This window comes from Aedes albopictus, chromosome 2 (genome assembly GCF_035046485.1).
Source record: "Aedes albopictus strain Foshan chromosome 2, AalbF5, whole genome shotgun sequence".
Classification (NCBI taxonomy): domain Eukaryota; kingdom Metazoa; phylum Arthropoda; class Insecta; order Diptera; family Culicidae; genus Aedes; species Aedes albopictus.
In genome coordinates, this window is record NC_085137.1 from 333,068,490 (window position 1) to 333,091,474 (window position 22,985).

The following is a 22,985-nucleotide window of genomic DNA, read 5'->3' on the forward strand; positions in this document are numbered from 1 at the left end:
GTAGATATGTAAAATTTTCCAGATGCTCATTTATTAAGACGTTCTATTAGACTGATAAGGTTTCAAAGCTCTAAAACCGATAATCCCTGAAAAACAAAGGGGGTGCGTTTTGCCTCGACAGTGCGTATTACCCCAGATGCCCCTACAATAGTTTGTTCGTTTATGGTGGAAGATGTTTGTCTTCGATTGTCGTCACTTCAGCTTGGTGAGGCAGCCTAGAGGAGATAGGCGTGGGTTCTCACTCTAGAGATCTGAGTTCGATTCTCGTGTTGAGTTTTTTTTTTAAGATTCTCTGAAAAGTCGGTGCTATAATTAGCACTGTTCTCATCAATCAGCAATGTAATTTAAAGATCACACATAAATTTCTGTCGAACACGATGGAGGTCAATTTGTTACATTCAGTTCGTCATAAATTTACAGATTTGGTTCGTACTGTGCGGTCGACCTACCCTTCCGGAAGCTGAACTGGTTGCTCCAAAGACAATTTACACCCTAGGTGTGCCTCAAGAGTCTGTTGAGGATGATCTTCTCCTTCCCCGACGTGTCGATCAGGCATATTGGTCTATATGTCGATCGGTCACCGGGTGGTTCCCCGCCTTTGACAATACAACCAGTCTCTGCTTTTTCCACACTTCTGGGAAAACTCCCTCGTCCAGGCATTTTTGCATAGCAGACCTGAACATCTCGGAAGCCTCTACAATAGCAACTTTTAAGGCCACGTTCGGAATTCCTTCCGGACCTGGGGCCTTACCTACGCTAAGGGACTTTGCTATCCCCGCAAGTTCCACATCGGTGACCCTCTCCTCATCGCCAGCCCCAGTCCCAATCTGGCCTACGAAAGGAGGCCAAGGACTAGGATCATGACGCGGAAAAAGTCCCTCGATGATCCTCTCCTAAATGTCTGGAGATTGCTCCTTAGTAGCCATTACATTTTTCGTCTTGACCATGCCCATTAGTATGGGACAAACATGAAATTCTCGCTCCAGTCGACTTTTATGATTCCATTTAGGTCCCACATGAACTGTGCAAAATTTCAGCGCAATCGGTGAAACTATAATTTAGCGCAAGCGGTTCAAAGTTTTCATAGGATTTACTATGGGAAAAGTTACACATTCAGATAAAAAATCCCAGAGGTCGCCCCTTATCTCCTTAAATCAAATCGATCAACGCTTCCTGTAGAAAAATCATTTATGAAACTTTCCTTCGAAGACCGCAAATCGATTGGAAACTTGTGGAAAAAGTTATTGATTTATTACCGATTAGTGATCCAATGAACGGCTTTTTGTTTTGTTTTATTAGCAGCACTGTAGCTGCTGCCTTGGCTGCTGCTGTTTCTGGGGGTGGTGATGCCTCCCGCCACCCCATGCAACAACGGCAGCAGCAGTGCTGCTGATAAAACAAAACAAAAAGCCGTTCGTTGGATTGCTAATCGGTAATTAATCAATAACTTTTTCCACAAGCATCCAATCGTTTTACGGTCTTCGAAGGAAAGTTTCGCAAATGTTATTTCTACAAGAAGCATTGATCGATTTGAATTAAGGAGACAAAGGGCGACCTCTGGGATTTTTTGTTTGAAAGTGTAACTTTTCCCATAGTAAATCCTATGCAAACTTTGAACCGCTTGCGCTAAATTATAGTTTCACCGATTGCGCTGAAATTTTGCACAGTTCATATGGGACCTAAATGGCATCTAAAAAGTCGACTGGAGCGAGGATTTATTTTTTCATACAAGTGTGTCCCATACTAATGCCCATCGCGATCCTGTAGGCATCACCCCGTCATGGATTCGCAGTGGTACTCTGACAGAGTCCCTCAAAGCAGGTCTTTTTGTTTGCCCTTATCTCGGTCTTCAGCGCGACTTTAGCAGCGGCGAACATCACCCGCCGATCGTTTCGCTCATCCTCAGTTCATGCTCGCTGCATCCGCCATCTGGTCCGCAGGCAGAGGCGGCGTAGGTCCGCAATCGCTTGAGTTCACCAGTAAGCCGGTGGTCTCCCATTTCTAGGGTGGACTTGGTAGACATTGTCGCATCGCACGCACGCGAGAGCACCGCTACCAGTCCGTTACCGCTAACCAAGTAGGTTTCGCTCACGGCGGAGCGCCTACCTAAACACCGCTTCTTCAAAGCATGATATATTCCACCCTCGAGGGCTTGACATTGGCCATGCCTCATTTTCTTCTACTCGTTGCCTGCTGTTGTTGTAGTCGATACTGTAGCGAACCGCCAGGTGATCGATGTGAGTGTAGCCATTGTCTACTCTCCAGTTCGAACTACTTGTTAGGCCAGGATTTTTTTTTTCTGTTCGGGTGAGCCACTGCGACCAGTATTTAGATCTTTTGTGGCATTACCCGTATCCTTAGTATTTAGTGCATGTCGTACTACTCCATTGTCATTGAGAGGCAATGAAGCATCGATTTCTGTACAGTTCCTGTTTTGTTATCCCAGAGGTGCAAGAAATCGATTGCGATGAAAAGGTCCCGTTATCATAGAGATTTAAATCCCAGTGAAAAAGCGCCCCTAATCAAACACAATCTATTTGTATTCTTTGAAAAACAAAACGGTGGTACTGATATTTATCCATGCATCGGAACTCTAGCCCAGAGCGTTAATGATTAATCATAAATTTAATCATGATTAATGATTAATGATTAAGATTAATCAAAATCACTAATCATAATCACAAAATAATCTCATTTAATCATTAATCATTAATCTTAATCACACTGTTTTTGCAATCTAATCATTAATCAGTAACCATAATCATAAGAAAAAATATTAATCAATCATTAATCATTCATCACCAAAAATTATTCATCATATAAAAAATATGAACCAATTTAAATTGGTTCAAATGCTGTTCTAAATAATATAATTCATGATTCTTTTTTTCAAAAATCTACCGGACAGAGTTATCTTTTACTTTTGAAACTTCAAAAACATGTTTTTTTTTTTATTCTTAATCACTTAACCTAATTTACAGCTCTATTGTCCACTGGGGCACTACGTGAGCAATTTCAATTGACAGCTGCACTTACATTTTGTACAGCGCCTAGATTCTATTCTACTTTATCGAACTGGTTGCCTTTCTGCTGCTTTCACTTTTTCTACTTTATACCTAGTAGAATGATGAGCACAAGGATGTTGATGGGTGGCCGTTGTTCCTTTCCAGTCCGATTGGGGGTCCATTATGAGTAGCAGTTCGCCGATGTCCAGGTATCCGGGTCCGTTTGAGCCATGGGGCTCAGAAGAGGGTCAGTGTCAGTTGCTCTCGGGGAAAAGCAACTGACGAAAAATTGCAAGTGCCGGGGCTGGGAATCAAACCCATGACCATCCGCATATGAAGCGAACGTGTGACCAACTACGCCACGGGCCCCGGCCATTCAAATACATGTTATACAATAGATATATTTTAATCATTTCCAGTTTTTTGTGATTGATTAATCATGATTAATCATGATTTTTTAATCAATGAGTTATTTTTAATCATTAATCATAATCAATAATCACAGATAAAACCAATTTTAATCATTAATCATAATCTTTAATCATCCTAAAAAATCAAATTAATCATTAATCATAATCAATAATCACCAAAATTGGAATTTTAATCATCAATGATTAATCATGATTAAAATTTCTGTTAACCCTCTAATACCCAATACCGCCGTTAGGGGCTGTCCATAAACCACGTGGTCATAAGGGGGGGGGGGGGGGGGCGGGGGTTCGGCCAATGACCATTTTGTATGGACAAATAAATATTTTTGTATGGACTAATGACCACGCGGGGGGGTTGAAAAGTCCCGAAAAAAAGACCACGTGGTTTATGGACAGCCCCTTAGACGGGGTATAGTTTGAGCATTTTTGTAATTTTTGATTCGTGTAAAATCAAATTTTTTATATTTTTGGCTGATATTTAGGACTGTTCTGTATATCTCAAAATAATTTTTGGTGTATTTTAAAACGTATTTACATTTTTTAAAAATCATTGAAAAACTGATGTTTTAGTCACCTTTTAGAAGTCATTGTTTATTTTGTATTGAATCGCTACAATTAACATATTTTAAATTTTTCCCAAATCATTCTATCCTTGTTTAATAGTTTAAGAGAATCGAATACACTCTAAAATTATTTTCCTTAAAATTACACGGAAAATAAAATTTTCTGTGAAAAAAAATTAAAATAATAATATTTCAACAATAATCATAAAATCTCAAAATGTTTTCATCTCAAAAAATCCGTTCCCCAAATTGGCTGCCAGGAAAAATATAAAAGTGTGAGATTGTTCAAAAATAAAAATTAGAAAAATCAAAAACTGAAATTCACGAAATCGAGAATTAAAAAGAATCATCTTCCAAAACATGTTTAAATCGATTTTAGATGACGAAAAATGATATTTAGATCAAAATCAAAAATTTGGGTATTAGAGGGTTAATCATGAACGCTCTGCTCTAGCCCTATCCATGTCTTGCTTCTAGTTTAGTCCCAGGACAACATAGAAAAACCCGGGACTTTAGGCTAGTTGCAAAACTCTGTCAAATTAGAGAATGTATTCTGCAATAAGAATGCACGTGAGTCCTTGAATTACCAGAACTTAACAGTCCTTGATAGGTTAGTACGCAATTAGATACGTAAAGCATGTTTGTTTTCCTAACATCAAGTGTAGTCTCGGGTGGGCAAAGTCCGATTCTTTAACTATCAGCAAGGCAGAATAAATGCAATTTAAGAAACTGTCACCAGTAACAAGGACTTTGTACCATGAATCCTTATTACCAAAATACATTACCCCAACTTGACAAACCGGATGTCACTAGGGTTCGGTTTGGTAGATCTTGAACCGTAACGCAACACATAAAGGCGATCTACCTACGTTACGGGCTCCGTTAAAGATCGAGCATATTTTAAACCCCCTCAATCATTCATCCATCAGCACGGGTCGCCTGACACCTTGGATTGGGGTTCCCTGTTTAGTGGACTTCTACCCCCGGAACAGGTGGTCCGTAGTGTTATTCTTAGCCAATTGAGACAACCGCTACCGACACTACACAGCTATCTAGGCTGATCGGGAAAAGAATTTAACATTGATGGTTAACTTTTAAACGAGCCCGTTCAGCCGGCTAGGCCAGGATTACAAAAGTTAAGGTCAATAATCTATTCCGCGCCGTTCCAACTAAAGGTACTTTTGGAACCAACATTCGGCAGATCCACATCTAGCATGGTCAGTGTCTCTAGCAGGATCTGACCCCGCTGCTTCGTAGAACGGCTTTCCCATTTTATGGCACAGGCACTGAAGCCACCTGCTATTACAACTGGCCTTTGCCAAGTCAGCACGATCGTCATACATTCCTGAAACTGTTTGAACTGCTTGGTCGACCCCCGCAGAAACACATAGAAGCTACAGAAGAGTCAAACAGCAATGGTGCTAGATCAAGTGTCGGGTACTAGATTCCAGCTCAGCTTAAACAAGAGCTTTTCCACGGTTAGCGAGGAAAACTACCGACATTTACACGTTCCACAGAACCACTCAAAATCTGGGAAATTTGAGTCCCAGAAGAAGGTCACAAACGGACCGAAACGTCGGGCAAGATAAAATAGCTGTATTTTTTTTTTATTTTGGTCAAGACTGGAAAGCCATCCTCCTAGAGCTCCAGAAGAAGACCTTGTTTTGTGTCCTGGTTCCAGACACATCGTGCAAGGTGGCTCGTGCAAGGTCACACGCTAACCTTCAGCTTTCCTATTTTAATGGACTTGTTTGCCATGAACCGCTTCTGATCGTCATATATATGCTTATAAGCAATCGCGTTCGGCGTACTCTTACGGTTACCCGTGAATGTAAATGGTCTCCGTCTGGGTATACTTCGGCACCTTCAACTTCACGGGCTCTACCGCTGCCACAGTTGCCATGAGTTTATCATGGTCCTGCTTGGTCGCTATCATTGACTTACGAAGTCTTATCAAAACCTGAATTCACTAAAGTTTTGGGGGGCGCAAAGTCAATGATGGAGTCAAGCAGCTGCGCAGCCATTTCCATTACAGGAGGCCCATCTCTATTCTTTTTGATGGTCTTCATCAACCACGCTCCGTCCATGACCTTTCCCCGACAAGCTTCCCTTTGCTGGTACAACGTGCGCAGCTGCATTATCCTGTCTCCACTCTCCTTAAAGGAGTCCTAGTTATCCCACTTCTAGCGAAGGGTTTAACCCTCTTGACAACCGTTAGTACTTGGTTTTTGGTTAGTTGCATGAACAAAGAGGTCCACTACGCTAGAGCCCTACATTAACGCGGTTACTGTAAGCGGTGTCTTGGTGCCTCATAGGCTCCGCTAACGATAGTTCAACTTTTTCATCCTCTCGATCACTGATTCCTTGGCACGGATCGCTCGAAACTTTGAATTGGGGTTACCCTGTTTGGTAGACTCTTGCCCCCGGAGCAGGTCATCCGCATCTTGTCCGTAGTGCCATTCTAAGCCTACAGCTGCACAGTAAAGGGCGAGTTAGGAGTCAAAGAATTCTAGAGTATGTCACCCATCTGACTCTTCAGCAGCTTCGTAAATTCCAATCCATCGCAACTTTGGCAGTATTTATTTTCTTTCAACCGGAATCAGCATAAATATTTTAATCGCTGCTTTGTACGTACCCGACCAGAAGCTCCTAACAAGATTATAACAAAATTATTACAACTCTTGTTAGAAATAACAGAATTCGATATAATTTTGTTGTAAGGATTGTTATAGGTGAATAAACATAACAAAATTGTTACAAAATTTGTTATTATTTTAAAAACAAAACTATAATAAAAATTGTATTATTTATTCAAACAGATATATAACAGCATTTGCTACATTATGCATATTAAAATAATTACCTATAACATAATTTCGTAACACATTTATTGTAGCATTTGCTACATTTTTTTGTAACAAAATAATTTCAAAATTTGTTAGATATTCAGTATTGACGTGAAATAGTTTATCATTTTTGTAATATTAACCACTCGAGCCAAACGCCATAAAACAAAACTTATAGCATTCATTTAGAACGCAACGCGAAAATCGTCATGTTTGAACATCACCTTCTCTTCCGTTACACAGTGTTTTATTTTGCCGATTTCCTGCGCTTTTTTTTAATAACATTTCAACCGCTGATTTTTGAGATATATATAGTTTCTTCGGATAAGTTTCTACATAAGACAAGGCGCATCTTGTGACATGAAGAGTTAGATGATCAATTCACCTATGAGTGAGATGAAAAAAATATTTTTTCAAAAAATGCAGATAGACGTTTGATGTTATTGGCAAAGTGGTGCAAAATGCAATTATGAATGACTTTGTCAAAGACGTTATAAAGCAAAATTTCATACTTTGTTACAAAAATAAAAGAAATTAATTATTACAAACCATTAACACTTCACGGCATACATAGAACCTTACAAATGCACAATATACAGACATCACAAATTGACGTAGCACAACACATAACATAAATGTGCCCTGTTATCCAGATGGATAACTCCTTCCGATCACAGGATGATGAGGTTTCATTGATTAGTTTGGGTCCATCAGTCATCCTGAAATTGTATTTTAGTTGGCATTTTGCCTTTTAGTTCACATCATTTGTTGCTGTGTTCATAGCTTGGTTTTGTCTAGGAAAACTAATCCTAATCGGGCATCCCGTTTCAGGGTTCGATACTTGAGCTTAACAACTTGAAGTCCGTGGCAGGGGAAGGTTTACATCTCTAGTACTTGACCGCTGCCCGAAATAGCCTGAAAGTCGGCAATCAAAGTGGGATTGCATTTCATGGGCCTCTATTTTTCCAGAACCCTATAAATGTGCATTAAAAGTATGGGAATATATATAAGTTAAAATGAAACATACAACACAAAGAACGAACGAATAATAATCTTATAACACATTAAAAAATTATTCTGTCTTATAATTGTAACAAATATTTATACCCGTAACAACTTTACGAGGTATATTGCGTTGTATGTGCATGATCCCTGGAAAACATATATTTCGACATAACTTTTTAACGGGATTTTGTACATTTTTTGCGTCTTCTACAAAGCTATTTATATACATTTTTTGCTGAACATCAAAAAACGCTAGCTTTTGAAATAACTAAGTTATTTGCAAATTTCTGATTTTTATAGGGTAACTTTGAACTCGTATAACATCTAAAGAATCGTTGCGAATAATGAAACAACTATATTTCTACTATATGAAAATGGCTTAAACTTTTGTATGCAAGTGTATCCTTTATGTGTTATGGTAAACAATCAAACAAATATCAAATATTGAAACTATATAATAACTTCTTAATTTAACGAGATAGAATGTCGCAATGTTCAGCAAAATTGCGTATTTTTGTATGCTTAACAACTTTTTAGAACGAGAAAAAAATGTAGAAAGTCTAGGTAAAACGCTATGAATATTTTAAAGATTTATAAAAAATGAACATTTTAATAAATCACTTAGAAATTTATTTTTATTATAACTTTTAATCCAGAATTTTTACATTATTTGCATGTTCCGCAAAGTTGTTGAACATATAAAAATACACAATTTTGCTGAACATTACGATATTCTATCTCGTTGAATGAAGAAGTTAATAAATAATTTCAATATTTGATAATTGTTTGTTTTTCTACCATAACCCATAAAGGATACACTTATATATAAAAGTTTAAGCCATTTTCATATAGTAGAAATATAACTGTTTCATTATTCGAAACGGTTCTCTGCGCAATTTTGCGCCGAAAGAAGTTAGATGAGTTCAAAATTACCCTATAAAAATTAGTAATTTGTAAATAACTTTGTGATTTTATAAACTAGCGTTTTTTTTATGTTCGGCAAAAACATGTATTTTCACATTCCAAACAATTATGTAGAAGACGCAAAAAAATGTACAAAATCCCGTTAAAAAGTTATGATAAAATATATGATTTCTAGGGGTCATGCACATACAACGCAATATATCTCGTAAAGTATGAGATTAAGCAGTATAACGTCTCTGACAAAGTTGTTTAAAATTGTATTTTCACAACTTTGCCGAAGACATCGTCTACCTGCATTTTTTGAAAAAATATTTTTTTTTCATCTCACTTATAGGTGGATTGATCATTCAACTCTTCATGTCACGAAATCGGCAAAATAAAACACTATGCGTTACCCTTTTTTGAATGAAAGTCCTGTATGGACCGTAACGCTTAGTTGTACTTCCCCTCTCCCTTGAGCGACGCGTAATTTGTGGAACGGCGTCATATTTGTTTCAAAAAATAAATGTAACAGAACTTGTTATTATTTAGTTATAATCTGCCAAATTCTTCCCAAACCAGCAGTGCTTTGAAGTTACTATCGTTATACGATATCATTACAGATAGAAGGTGTAATAAAAAAAATCTGTTGGAATATCACCATGGCCTGTCGGATGTAAACATTATTATCAATACAAACTGTAAGCTTGAATATAGCTGGAAATCAAATACTTCACAGCTATCCTTTTTCTATTTTTTGAGGTTCTTTCATTGCACTCTAATCCTAAGCCGGAAAAGTTCCCGGATGATGTGCCAATCGAATAAGAATCCTCACCAACAAAACAGCTGCTTTCATAGAGTACGTTTTGGCACTGCGTGAGCAAGTTTCAGGCAATTTGGCTGATAAAACCCTCAAGTTGAAGACAACAAACGATTACAATAAATAACAAAACAGTACTGCTGTTCTAATTTCGCCAAAAAGTATACCAAGTAGTGAATGTTATTGAACATAGAGAAAGCAAAAGTGGAACAAAATAATTATAACATGGAATTTGTTTATTTACCTATTTTGCTTCGACCTTAGGGAACATCTATTAAGTACGTCACGCTAAAATTGGAAATTTTCAATCCTCTCTGCCTTCTCCAAACGTGACGATATACCCCTTATGTGATAGATTCCATTTCATTTCTTAAAATAAAAAAAAATGTGGAATATAACAAAATTATATCTACAGCTGTTATCATATCTGCATATGATATAATTGTGATAGATTGAAACAAAATCATTAACGACAAATCAAGTTTATTATACGTCAACGAGCTCCATGTGTCGTCATACTACTACCCCGCTCTTGTGCGTCTGACAAACAAGGATTTGAATGAGGACACTGGCAATACGTAGAACCAGTAAAGCTTCTATCATCGCTCTCTTCAAGAGCCGTGTTGGTCTCATTGGCAGAGGCGCCAGATTTCTACCGATGGTAGGTGTCTTGGTTCAAATCCCGTTCGGATCCAAAAATTTTATAACGTACTGGAAACTTTTTTTATGTCACCTACTTTTTCTAAAAATAGAATAACACACTTAAAAATATTTACCCAAAAATGAGTATAAATATTTAGTTTTTACCCTAAAAGGTTGCCAAGGAATTATAACACAATTTGTTATAATTTTGTTAAATTCTACCATATTTCATGGAACAAGTTTTATAATATTTTTGTTGGGATCATAACAAAAGTTATTACATTTTTGTTCTTTTCATATGGCAACTTTGTTAGAATTTCTGTTATTTTAACTACTAACGGTACATGTTTTATAACAACCCTTGTTATAAAAATTTATTGTAACAAAATAACACAGCTTGTTATAATTTTGTAATGTCCATCTAGTCGGGTAGGTAGCCAACCAGTGCTCTTGCAAAGCAGATAGAATTTTAATTTCCGATTTAATTTCGTACTCGTGCGAATCTTGAGCGCAATCTTTAAATTCTTATGTCTCAAAGTCAAACCGGTGATGTGGCACATGCGAAGGCAGAACCATAGACAAACAGATGTCACACTTTTTTAACGATTCAAAACATAGTTATGAAGAAATCATCGTCTATAGCAAATAGGTACTGTTTGGCCCACCTGTCACTGGGAGGCAGTACTGAACGAATGTCAAACTCTTGAAAAAGCTTGCATTTTCCAAGAGTGCATTAATTAATCAGCTGTTATTTAAATATTTGAATCGATTGATGAACGGGTGTGCGTACAATGCACATAATTTACGTATGTTTGGCTGGGGCTGGCTGAAGTGTGTAGCAGGAGCAAACACGAGAGTCAGTAAAGGGATTACCTTCGAGAAGTTCGAAAACTTTTCTTCGAGCACCGGTCGGGTAGAAGAAAGTTGTTTGTAGCATTTTGGTTTGTGACTTATTTGCGATTTGTTTCCATTGTTTGTTGGGAGTTCGCATCACGATATGTACCTATCGCAAAAGTTACATTGAAAACTCATTAAATAAAAAATGCTAAAGATGCTTAACATTACTCAACCCAATAATGGTGTTCGGCATCGTGGTTATGCCGCTCATTACGAAATATTTCTCGATCAACAATGTTCTTCATTCTACGAAAATTTTAATCAGCAGGGAAAATTAAGTTGAACTCATTAAAAAACTTATCTGCCAGATAACTTCATTCTTCGACTTATACTGCGTCTTTATATGTCAAGCAAAACCAGTGGCGTAGCTAGGAATTTGGGGGCCCGGGGCGGAAGCAAATTGGTAGGCCCCCATGAAAATTACATAATATGTACATATTTTACAATGATAAATCTATACATTTAACTGTCGAATAATCTCACTGTTATATTTTGTACAAAACTTTAAAAAAAATCTCACTTTTTGTACTCAATATTCTAGTGATGCTGGCAGTGATGGCCAACGGAAGGTTAAAACTTATCTTTCTTATCTTATTTTCTGTTTTCCTTTACGATTTTTTTCGGGAGTGCGAGATTTTTTTATAAGAATTATGCTGAAAATATTTTAACAATTTATTTAGAAATTGCACCAAATAATCATTTATAAACGCTTTCAAAGATTGCTTTACTTTTTTCTTTAAGAAATTTTTCTTGAAGAATAATTTGTATTCAAGAAACTTTTAAGTTGTAAATGCAAGGATATTATTCAGTATTCCTCTAAAAACACTCCTTCAGGAATGATATTATTATAATTAGCCTTATTAATGAGGCTTTCAGTCCCTTGGCTGGTTCACCTCAGACATGCAGCAGGAATGTTTTCAAAATACTACAGAGTAATTCAAAAGATTCTTGCAAAGGCTTCATCGAGTATTTCTCGAAATATTAGTTCAAGAATCTATTGAGGCATGTCGGACTTCGGATACAGAGATATATCTTCACAACGCGACTACTCGGTCTTGCATATGCGTGTAATTTATTGCGCGCATATGGAAGCACTTTAAGAAGGTTATGGAAACAAGGAAAAGGTTTCGTTACTGACTGCATGTTTTGGTAGGCAAAGAATTTGGATGGAGGTTTCGGGTTTTTTGTGTCACGCTGAGAAAGTGTTTAATTTATGACGGAAAGTTATATTGTTTTATGATGAAGTCCGAGAAATGTTGAAACGAGATTTGTGGGAGAACTGTGCCACGACACCTCCCTCCTTAGGAAGAATGGTGTAACCATTCTAAATTTTGAGACAAATTATAGGCTTTATGCGGTCGTTTTAGCATTCTGTTATTCTTGATTTTTCAGGATTTTTGCTTAATTAATCTTGTTCGATGGACTTTCAAAATATTAGCAGTTGTTTGATGTTTTATAGTAGCATTTGATTCATCTAGATCTATTATTATATAGGGACCATCTTGTACAATATCTAATTTTCTTCTATTTTCCAATTTTAAATACACTTTATCTCCAATGCTCAATTTTGTTGGTGTTACATCTTTATTTGCTTCTTCTGTTCTTGATAGTTTGACATTCTCGATTTTTCTTAGGATTTCATTGTGTATAAACTGTAGTTTATATCTTATTTCATTTACGTATGAGTCGTGGTTATAAATAGGAGTGATTTGGTCTAGATTTATCTGATCAAATGTATTTACGGGCTTTCCAAATACTATTTCAAAAGGGCTGTAATTGTGTTCCGAGTTGGGAGTAGTATTATAACTAAAGCAGTAAAAAGATAACCATTCATCCCAATTATCTTTAAGATCGTTGACAAAGATTCTCAGATATTCGTTTAAACATCTGTGATTCCTTTCCAACGCTCCCAAAGTTTGTGGGTGATATGCTGTTGCTAGAATGCGATCGATATTGAGCAGTTTACAAACTGATTCAAAGATACCTTTGTACTCTGTACCTTGATCTGTTCGAATTGCTTTCATTGGTCCGTATATCAAAATACATCCTTCCACTACTGCTCTGGCAATCGTGTCAGCTGATTTATCCGGAACAGGTATAGCTATGACGTATTTACTCAGATCGCATTGTATAGTAACTGCGTATCTGTTTCCTTTGCTACTCATTGTGAATGGTCCAATCGTATCTATTGCAACTATGTCGAATGATTTGCATGGAGTTGAAGTTTTTATCATTTTACTTTGAACCGACGAAAAATGTTTGTTCCTTTTACAAATTTCGCAGGATTTGACATATTTAGTAACTAAATATTTCATATTTGACCAAATATATAAATTTTTCAATTTTTTGTACAATCGGTTAATACCAACATGACCTCCGATTGGTGTACTATGGTAATGTTGTAAAATAGCTTGAATTTCGTTTGGGTTGTTTATTTTTCTAGGAGGATGATAAATGATAATTTTAATATTTTTCAAAACTTGATTTCCTATTGTTTTGAAATCATTGATACTTATATAATTAAATATGGTATCGCTAGTCGAAATAGCAATACACTCATTTTCGATTTTATTTTGTTTCATTAATTGTAGGGTACCCTTTTCAATCAGCTTAAATATTTCTGGCAAGTTAACATTGTTAATTGTGAGACCTAACGCTAGAGTTAGACTCGTTTTGAAATTTTTTTCGAGAAGAATTGCCATAGTTGATTTATTTTTATTTTGATGTAATGAAAATTGCAATTTTTTTTGTTTATGTATTTGTTCATTGCTAACTGCTTCATACACGTGGAGTTGATCAGGCTCCGGTACTCTGCTTTGTATGTTATTGTTGACTAAACAAGGTTTGCGTAGCCTTGACCTGGTCTGTACTTGTAAAATGTTAATTGACTTTAATTTATCTGATGTAATATTAATTCTAGACAATGCGTCAGCCACAACGTTACTTTTACCTGGGACGAACTCTACTTCAAAGTCGAATTCTTCGAGATCAATCCTCATTCGCGTCAACTTTGAAGAAGGGTTCTTCATTCCAAAGAGGTAAACTAACGGTCGGTGATCAGTACGCACCAAAAATTTACGACCTAATAAGTAGGGTTGATAATGCATGATAGCCCAGTGAATAGCGGCTAATTCTTTCTCAATGATGTGCTTATTTGCTTCGCCTTTTGTAAACGCGCGACTGGCGAAAGAAACAGGTAGATCATTGCTTCCATGCATTTGGGACAAAACTGCCCCGCAAGCGAAATCTGATGCGTCTGTAGTCAATATAAATGGTTTTTGATAATCTGGATACTGTAATATTTGTGGTGAAAGTAGCATAGTCTTTAATGTTTCAAAGGCGGACTTGCATTGTTCTGACCACACAAAAACTGTATTTTTTCTTAATAATTTGTTCAAAGGACAACAAATATTTGCAAAACCAGGAATAAATCTCCTGTAATAATTACACATGGCTACAAAACTTCGAACTTGGTCTGCGTTTTGAGGTTGTGGGTAATTTTTTATTACATCAAATTTTGAATTATCAGGCAAGATACCTTTATCAGTGATTTTATGACCTAGAAATGTAACTTCTGCTTTGAAAAAATTACATTTTGAAGGGTTCAGTTTCAGGTTTCTTTGCCTGAAACATTCGAAAACATTCCTCAAGTTTTTCAGATGGTGTTCAATTGAACAACCTACGACAATAACATCGTCAATGTACAAGAATGCACACTCGGGACTCAAGCCACTGAGTGCTATTGACATCATTCGTTGGAAACTGTTTGGGCTTATATTTAGTCCAAACGGCAATCTTTTATACTGAAAATGTCCACGTTCCTGCAACGAGAACGCGGTGAACTCTCTGGAATTTTTCTCGATCTCAATCTGGTGAAAACCTGACATGAGATCAAGCGTCGAAAAATATTTGGCTCTGCCAAGTTGATCGAGAATATCGTCAATCCTTGGAAGAGGAAATTTATCCGCAAGCAATTTTTTGTTCAATTGACGAAAATCAACTACTAATCTCCATTTCTTTTCGGAAGTAGTTGACTTCTTGGGAACAAGTAATAATGGTGAGTTGTAACTAGACACCGAAGGTTCAATTATATCGTTTGCAATTAAATTATCTACTTGACGACAGATTTCTTCCTTGTGACACTGTGCATTCCGGTAGTTTTTAATGTATACCGGTGATTTATCTTTTAGGCTAATTTTTTGTTGATAAAAATTGTTACACGTTAATAAATCATCCTTTAAACTAAATATATCATTGTATTCGTGACATAATTGTTGTAAAGATTGTTTGGCGGATGCAGGTATATCGTTAAAATTTAGTTCTGCATTCAATTTTTCGATTCTATCTGTATTATTACAGTCAATTTTAGCTATGTAAAAGTCGTTAAGATTGGAAGTTTTTAAATTAAAATTTGCAAGTTGCACAGGATATTCATTAGTGTTTATAATTTTAGCATAAGGTGCGGAACTATTCACAATGGCGTTGGCACAAAACACGCCTGGTGCAAGCTCAGCGGAATTAATTATGACATCTCCATGAACATTAAAATTGTTTATCAATCTAAATACTTCAGATCTAGCTGGTATCCACGCAGACCCATTTAGATTATTGCAAATTGGGATTTCAAGTCGGATGTTATTTACGTATGCTGCTAAAATCCACGTATCGTAATTTATTTCACATCGGTATGTAGTAAGGAAATCTCTTCCCAGTATACCGTCAGTTGGTATCGGGAAATCGTCTTCTATCAGATGAAACAGGCTATTCACAGCTGTATTTTGTATATAAGAAAAACAATTGATTGTTCCTCTGCAAGTAGCTTCACCGGGTGTTATTCCGCGTAAAACGCAAGTATTATTTTGATTAATTGATATTGGACGTGAGATACATCGTGTTTTCAATAATGAAATGTCTGCTCCTGAATCTACCAGGAACGAACAGTTTTTATTAGATACGCTAATTGGCACATTAATGAAATTGGAGGCAGCTACATTGATTGTGTATACTGCCCTACTGTTCCAAAAAAGGTTGATTTGGTTGAGTCATATTCGGTGGTTGTACTGTATTAGCGTTTGCGAAATGCTGACCTTGGCTTTGCACGCCCGGGGGCGGATTGGGAAAAACGTTTTGCATTGGTGAGCTCGATTGATTGTCAGCAAAATATATTCTGTTAAATTGTCGCGGATAACCGCGTGCATGACCACGGTTGTCTGTTCGGTAACGGTAGTTGTTGTTATTTGGGAACGGTCTACTTTGATTGTTATTAAAACGTATCGGGTATGATCCGTAACGCTGATTACTTTGATGGGAACCACGAGGAGCAACATTATAGTTCCCTCGGTTCTGAGTTTGTCGTTTTTGCATGATTCTTTTTGAATTTACGTGGAATACACGATTCATGCTGTTACTGGACTCGACACTATCCGGTAGCTCATTTACTTTCTGGATTGCCTCTTCGATTGTCGAAAATGTTCCTGCTTGCAGTATTATTTTTTCTGTCTCGTTAGATGTACTGTTAATCAAAGTTTCCAAACCTGCTTTGGTGGCTAACTTTTTAGCGGTCGCGTGAGGAACATTCTCTCTCACGTAAATATTGGTAAGCTTATTGCAAAGAATTTCCACTTCTTGACAATATTGTTGTTTTGACAATCCGCGTTTGACTGATTTAATTTTTGCCAATATCTGTTCTGCAGTAGTTTTACTTTCACAGGCAGATTTGATGAGATCAATCATCGCATCAATAGTAGTCCCTTGGATATTGTTAGGTAATGCATCTCGGGCTTTACCTGAAATTCTCGTTAAAAGGAATAGCTTTAACGTTCCGTGTTGTGCTTGGGTATACACCTTTTTCAAAAATTTTACACCGTCAATGAAAGCGGAAAGTTTTTCGGCATCGCCGTCGAATGGCATCAAGACCGATGCAGCTAGCTTGGCATCAAAAGGATTTTCGGTGGCCATTTCCACTTGTTTTAAATTATTAATTTTGGTTACTTTCCTAACTCGGACACTTTCTTTAATATATTCTATTGCGTTTCTTGATTGTCTAGTAAAAGTAAAAAATTCTTTATCTGGAATTTCGTCTTGGTTTTCTAAAAGAAGCTCATCTATTTCAGCGAATAAAATGATAGCCTTATTAAAATGTGCGTCAAGAGTATTACTGGAAATATTTTGATTTATAGATTTTCTAAAATGCTGTTCTATTTTTAGTAGAATTCCTACTTTTTCGATAATGGCCCTTTTCGGCATAACATTAGGAGATTTATAAAGATTTGTTCTACTTATCGTTTACTGCCAGTGTCCATCGCCACCTGTTGTTTCGCTGCATGTGCTGGTTCTGGAAGAGCGGCGGTTTCAGCTGACATCGGCATAAGTCTGCTCTTGGTCAATGCTACCTTTCCGATGCTTCTCGAGCGGTTTGACACACACGCATTGCACTATGTTCGGGTTCTGGTGTGTAAATGTTCAACATCGTAAGAGGTAAATGTCACTAAATTCTTCCTTTAGGAATACCCACAGAAGGTATCCCACTATTAATGATGTTAGCAAAATTGCTACGCTTAGCCAGGTCTTCATCTTTTCACTCATTTCGTCTTATGTTGTCAGTTCACTTAAATCGTTCTTCTTCACTCTTCACTAATTTGACTCCCTCTATGTTTAGCGTCTAAATGTTCGCGTACTTTTGTCCACTGTCTGTTCTTGTTCTTCGATTAATGCGCTGGTGCCGTAGATGTGGTGACGTTATTTAGGCTTATTGCCCGATCAACGACCCTTTGATTTTTGATTCGCTCGTACTTGACGATGAGTCGATACACTAGGAACAAGGTGGCTACACATATCACCGTTAGTAGAATGTATGCGATTAATTCTACCGATTTGGCGGTTTTTTCACTATGCACTTTTTCTTTTACGTTGCTGGCGTTGATGATACTCACGATCTGCTCGTGAGTCACCGGTTTCGGGGTTGACGATTCGTTTCCCATAGCTTAAGCTGCACTTTGACGGTTATTATTTTTGGACGACGTTTGCACTTCTGTCGCATGGATTTTATACGAAGGCGCACTTTAATCACTTATCTCTCGTCACGGTCAGCCATGAGGCATGTCGGACTTCGGATACAGAGATATATCTTCACAACGCGACTACTCGGTCTTGCATATGCGTGTAATTTATTGCGCGCATATGGAAGCACTTTAAGAAGGTTATGGAAACAAGGAAAAGGTTTCGTTACTGACTGCATGTTTTGGTAGGCAAAGAATTTGGATGGAGGTTTCGGGTTTTTTGTGTCACGCTGAGAAAGTGTTTAATTTATGACGGAAAGTTATATTGTTTTATGATGAAGTCCGAGAAATGTTGAAACGAGATTTGTGGGAGAACTGTGCCACGACACTATCAATTATATTCTCTCTCTCAGAGGCGAATGAACCAGATGGTTTAAAACCTCCATAATAAAAAAAAAGAAAAAAAAAATATTCTGAGGATTCATCTAGAAGATCATCTAAAGAATTCTTTCAAAATTCCAGCAAAAATACTACAAAAAATCATCAATGATTCATTTAGAACCAGATGTTCTTCCAAGAAACATCGGGATTCCCTCAGAGGAAGAGAAGCCCTTCTAGGGTTTCTTTAAACATTCTTCCGTTTCTTTCAGAGAATCCTCTTAACCTTCCGTAACTCGCGCGGTTGACTACCTGCGTCAGCACCACGCTTATGCTGTGTACAAAAAGCGAGATTTTTTCAACGTGTTGTACAAAATACAACAGCGCGATCGCTCGTGGGTTAATATTCCTTTGGTGATTTTCCATAGATTCTTCAAGTATTTCTCAATTCTTCCCTCAAATAACTCTTTTAGATATTTCTCCAATAATTAAACTTGGAATTTCCTCAAGCATTCATCACTTATCTTAGTGTCCTTTTAAAGATTTCTTAAGAATTACTTCCTAAGATTACTTCAGAAATCCCACCAAAAATTCCCTTTTCCAAAAAAAAATCTTCAAGGATTCTTCAAGAAGTTTCTCTATGGTTTTACTAAGAGATTCATCATAGGATTCTCCATTAATTAAACAAAATCTCCAAGGATTCCTACTGAAGAAATTGAATTAATGAAATTAAATTAATTAAATTAAATTTTTAGATGGACTTCTGTAGGAGTTCTCTAGGAATTCTTCCGAAAAATCCTTCTGGACTTCCTCTAACGAATTTTTCAATATCCATCAACTCTAGGAGTTTTCTCAAGACTTCCTTCAGGAATTTTTGCTAGGGTAAGTATACCAATTATGGCACTATCTAAGCAAAACTTTAAAAATAACAAGAAGACCAACGAATGTCACCAATATGTTAAAAGATAGCTGAGCTAGCATACTTTACAGGAAAAATATAGAAACTGAGCCAAAACTACTTTTAGTATTTGTTAAAGCGTGTGCCAATGATAGGAACCCTGTACCAGTTATGGCTACATTTGTTAACTTCGGTTCCTTTTCGCACTATTTGCATGCATTCCTTATGAAATTAGCCATAACTAGTACACTATGGCGAAAAAGGGTGCAAGGAAGCCGAAATTTTATGGAAAATGATTTATTCCTACCATAATTTGAGCAAAATGTGGAGTTTAAATGAGTGCAACCAAATTTTGTGAACGTGATCTGTTGTCCATATTTTTTTTTCTTGTTGATTTACATCGTTAAAGGGTGAAAATCGACTATGGCGAATAATTGGTACTATAGCCATAATTGGAGCACTTACCCTAGTATTCCTCTGGGCACTTTTCAAAATAAATCTATTTCTCCAGAATTTATGATTGATTCCTCCAGAATTATTACGTTATTTTTTATATAATCCACTTCTAACAAATATACAAACATAAGAAACAGAACAGAAACGCTTCATTCCATTGTTTTGAGTGGGATAAAAATGGCAGCGTAAATGACTAAATAGTAAAGAAACAGATATCCTATCTTATCAAAACAATTAACTTCTCCAGAAGTCTCTCCAAGGATTTAGGAAATGTTCTAAGGTTATTCAAAATTCTAAAGGATTTCCTATAAGGCAGCCTTTAGAAATTGTCCCCAAAATTCCTTCAGGATTTTTCCAGAGATTTCTTTAGTAATTCTCTTGCGATTTGCCCGAAGATTCGTTCAGATTTTATTCAAGTATTCTCTTAGAGTTTCTTCAATTGATTTCATTCATTCATTCCTAAACTGATTTTTCCAGGTATTTAACAAATAATTTTATACAAGAAATCTTTTGGGGTCTTTTTATGCAAGGATTTCTTCATGTATTTATTTAATAACTACAAGAAATTCCACAGGAATTCCTCCAGGGTATGCATTGAGTGTTTTTGCAAGTTTTTTTTTATAAATTCCTCTAATAAGCCTATTCAAGGATTCATAAATTCCTCCAATGAATACTTTAGAAACCCAAAAAAAAACAAGAATTCTTTCAATTCTCACAGAAATTCCTCCTAGGAATTCTATAGAAATTTCTTCATACATTTTTAGGAAATTGTTTGTGGTCTCTTCTGGTAATCATCTTAATTTTTTGGAAATTCTTTTGGTAGGTAATTCTCTTGAGATTTTTCTCGGTCGTTCCGTTGTAAATTCGTGGATTTATTTTTAATTTGCAAAGATGTATCTCATAGAACATCAAAAGTAATAACAGACGGAATTTAATAAAGAATTATCAGAAGAAATTTACAGAGGAATTACCAAAGAAGTATTTAAAAGTTGCCACTTAAATTTACAAACGAATCGACTAATTAATTTACAAAGTACCTGTATGTGTCTCTGACAGGTTTTTGGCCGCTAAATCCGAATCTAGGCTCAGATTTGTTTCAGGACGTCACAATTTTGAGCTATACCTCAATGTATAGGGCAAAATATGCAATTTTGGACTTTTTTGACTGCAAACCGTTAAGCATGGAAATATTTTGTTTAAGCAATTAAAAGGTAAAATGGTCAACTGACATCCAAATTTACGACTCACGCAAAATATTTCGTTTTATCAAATCAAATTTGAAAGATTTAAGCATTTTATTTTAATATGTAAACTTGCATGCAATTTTCGGAGGGTGGTTTGTATCGTACCTAACAAAACCGCGGCCCAAAATCTGTCAGAGACACCTTAGTTTGCTCTTGAGAGAGACCAGTTAATTTTTGTTACGCTGTGCTATTGAAAGAATTACAATAGTAATTGTCAGGTATATGAGCAAAAGGACTGCTGGTAGAACTTTTAGAGAAATTGCTGAATCCCGTAATAAATTTCCAAACCCAAAGAAGTTCAAAAAGTTCTGTCAAAGATATTTTCAAAAATAATAACCTAATTCAACTTTGAACATTATTGCCGAGAATTTCCAAAAGAGTTATGCCGAAATAGTTTTCAAAAACATTTGCAGAGGAAATTCCAAGAATACTCTTATAGGAACTTTCGGATCAACTCCAATCAAAGCATTTCCCAAGAATTTGCCAAAAAAACCGCCAAAAGATATTTGATAGTTTTTTTCAGGTAATTCACAGAAAACTCGCCGAATAAATTACCAAAAAAACGCCAAATGAATTACCCAATCAATTCCCGTAGGGATTGGCATAGAAGTTTCCAGAAAAGTGTTAAAGTTATTCCGAAAGTTATTACCAGAGGTTTTCTCAAACGAATTGTCAAAAAAAAGTCAGTGAAAAGTTGCAGACGGAATTCCCAACAAAATTTTCGTAGAAATAGAAATCTAAAGAAGTTCGTAGAAAAAAAAAATCGGAAGCCATTTTTGTAGCATTTCTGAGAATTACCCAAGTAACACACATGTTATATAAGAGTTACGACAGCGCAAGTTTTGGTTGTATAGAAGTTAATTTTACGTAATTTTGACATTGTGTTGGAATAACGTCAAATAAACTTCTATACAACCAAAACTTGCGCTGTCGTAACTAATATATAACATGTGTGTTGCTTGGGTAGTTGAAGAAGTTTCCAAAGGAAATGCCCAACAATTAATCAAATATATCGTCAAAGGAAATTTTCAGAGCAATAGCCGAATTAATTTTCAAATTAATGTTTAAAGATATTCCTTAACGAATCTGTACACGGGTTTCCGAATTAATTACTGAAAAAGATTTAAAAAAATCCGAAGAAATACTTCAAAAATTTTAATAAATGATGTAAAAATTCTCACAGGAATTGCTCCAAGGGATTCTACTGGAATTCCTCAATGAATTCTTTAGGAATTCATCCAAGGTTTTTATCAGCTTTTTTTTCTATTGATACCTTTATCGGTTTCTTTAGCGATTACACCAGTTTCGTCCGGATTTCTTAAACGAAACTTCTAACGAAATGTTTCTAACGATTTCATCAATATTTTTTCTCAAGTGCGGATCTCCAAGAACTCTTTCTTGGATATCTTTTACGATTCATCTGGGAAATACTTCAAGGACTTCTTTACAAATTCCTCGAAGATTTTTTGCGAAAGTTGCAACAGCGATTCCTTAGGAAACTTCTTCTTCAATTCCTTGAAGGATTTTCCTCAGCATTATGTAATCCCAAGAACTCTATAAAGAGTTTCTTAAAGATATCCACAAACGATTCCCACATGTTCTCTTCAACATTTTTTTCAGAGGAATACTTTGGAGTTCCATCAAGATTTTTTTAGCAACTTCTTCAAGGGTTCATTTTGCACTGCCCCATACGATTTTTCTTGGAAGTCCTTTCAAGGGTTTTTTAAGAATTTGTTCAAGCATTTCTTTAGTAATCATACCTGCAGGGATTTCCCCATAAATTCCTCTAATAATTTCTGTAGAAAATCATTCAAAGATTCCTTAGGCAATGTTTTTTAGTCCTTTTTCACAATTCGTTCAAGAATCTTTTAAGAAATTCCAGTAAAAATTTAATCTTTT

General features: G+C 36.2%; 1 protein-coding gene across 2 annotated transcripts in view; it reads right to left on the reverse strand.

The window, feature by feature from the left end:
• LOC115259196 (uncharacterized) overlaps positions 1-22,985 on the reverse strand; it is a 242,305-nt gene that overhangs the window by 54,323 nt on the left and 164,997 nt on the right. The window lies entirely within an intron of this gene.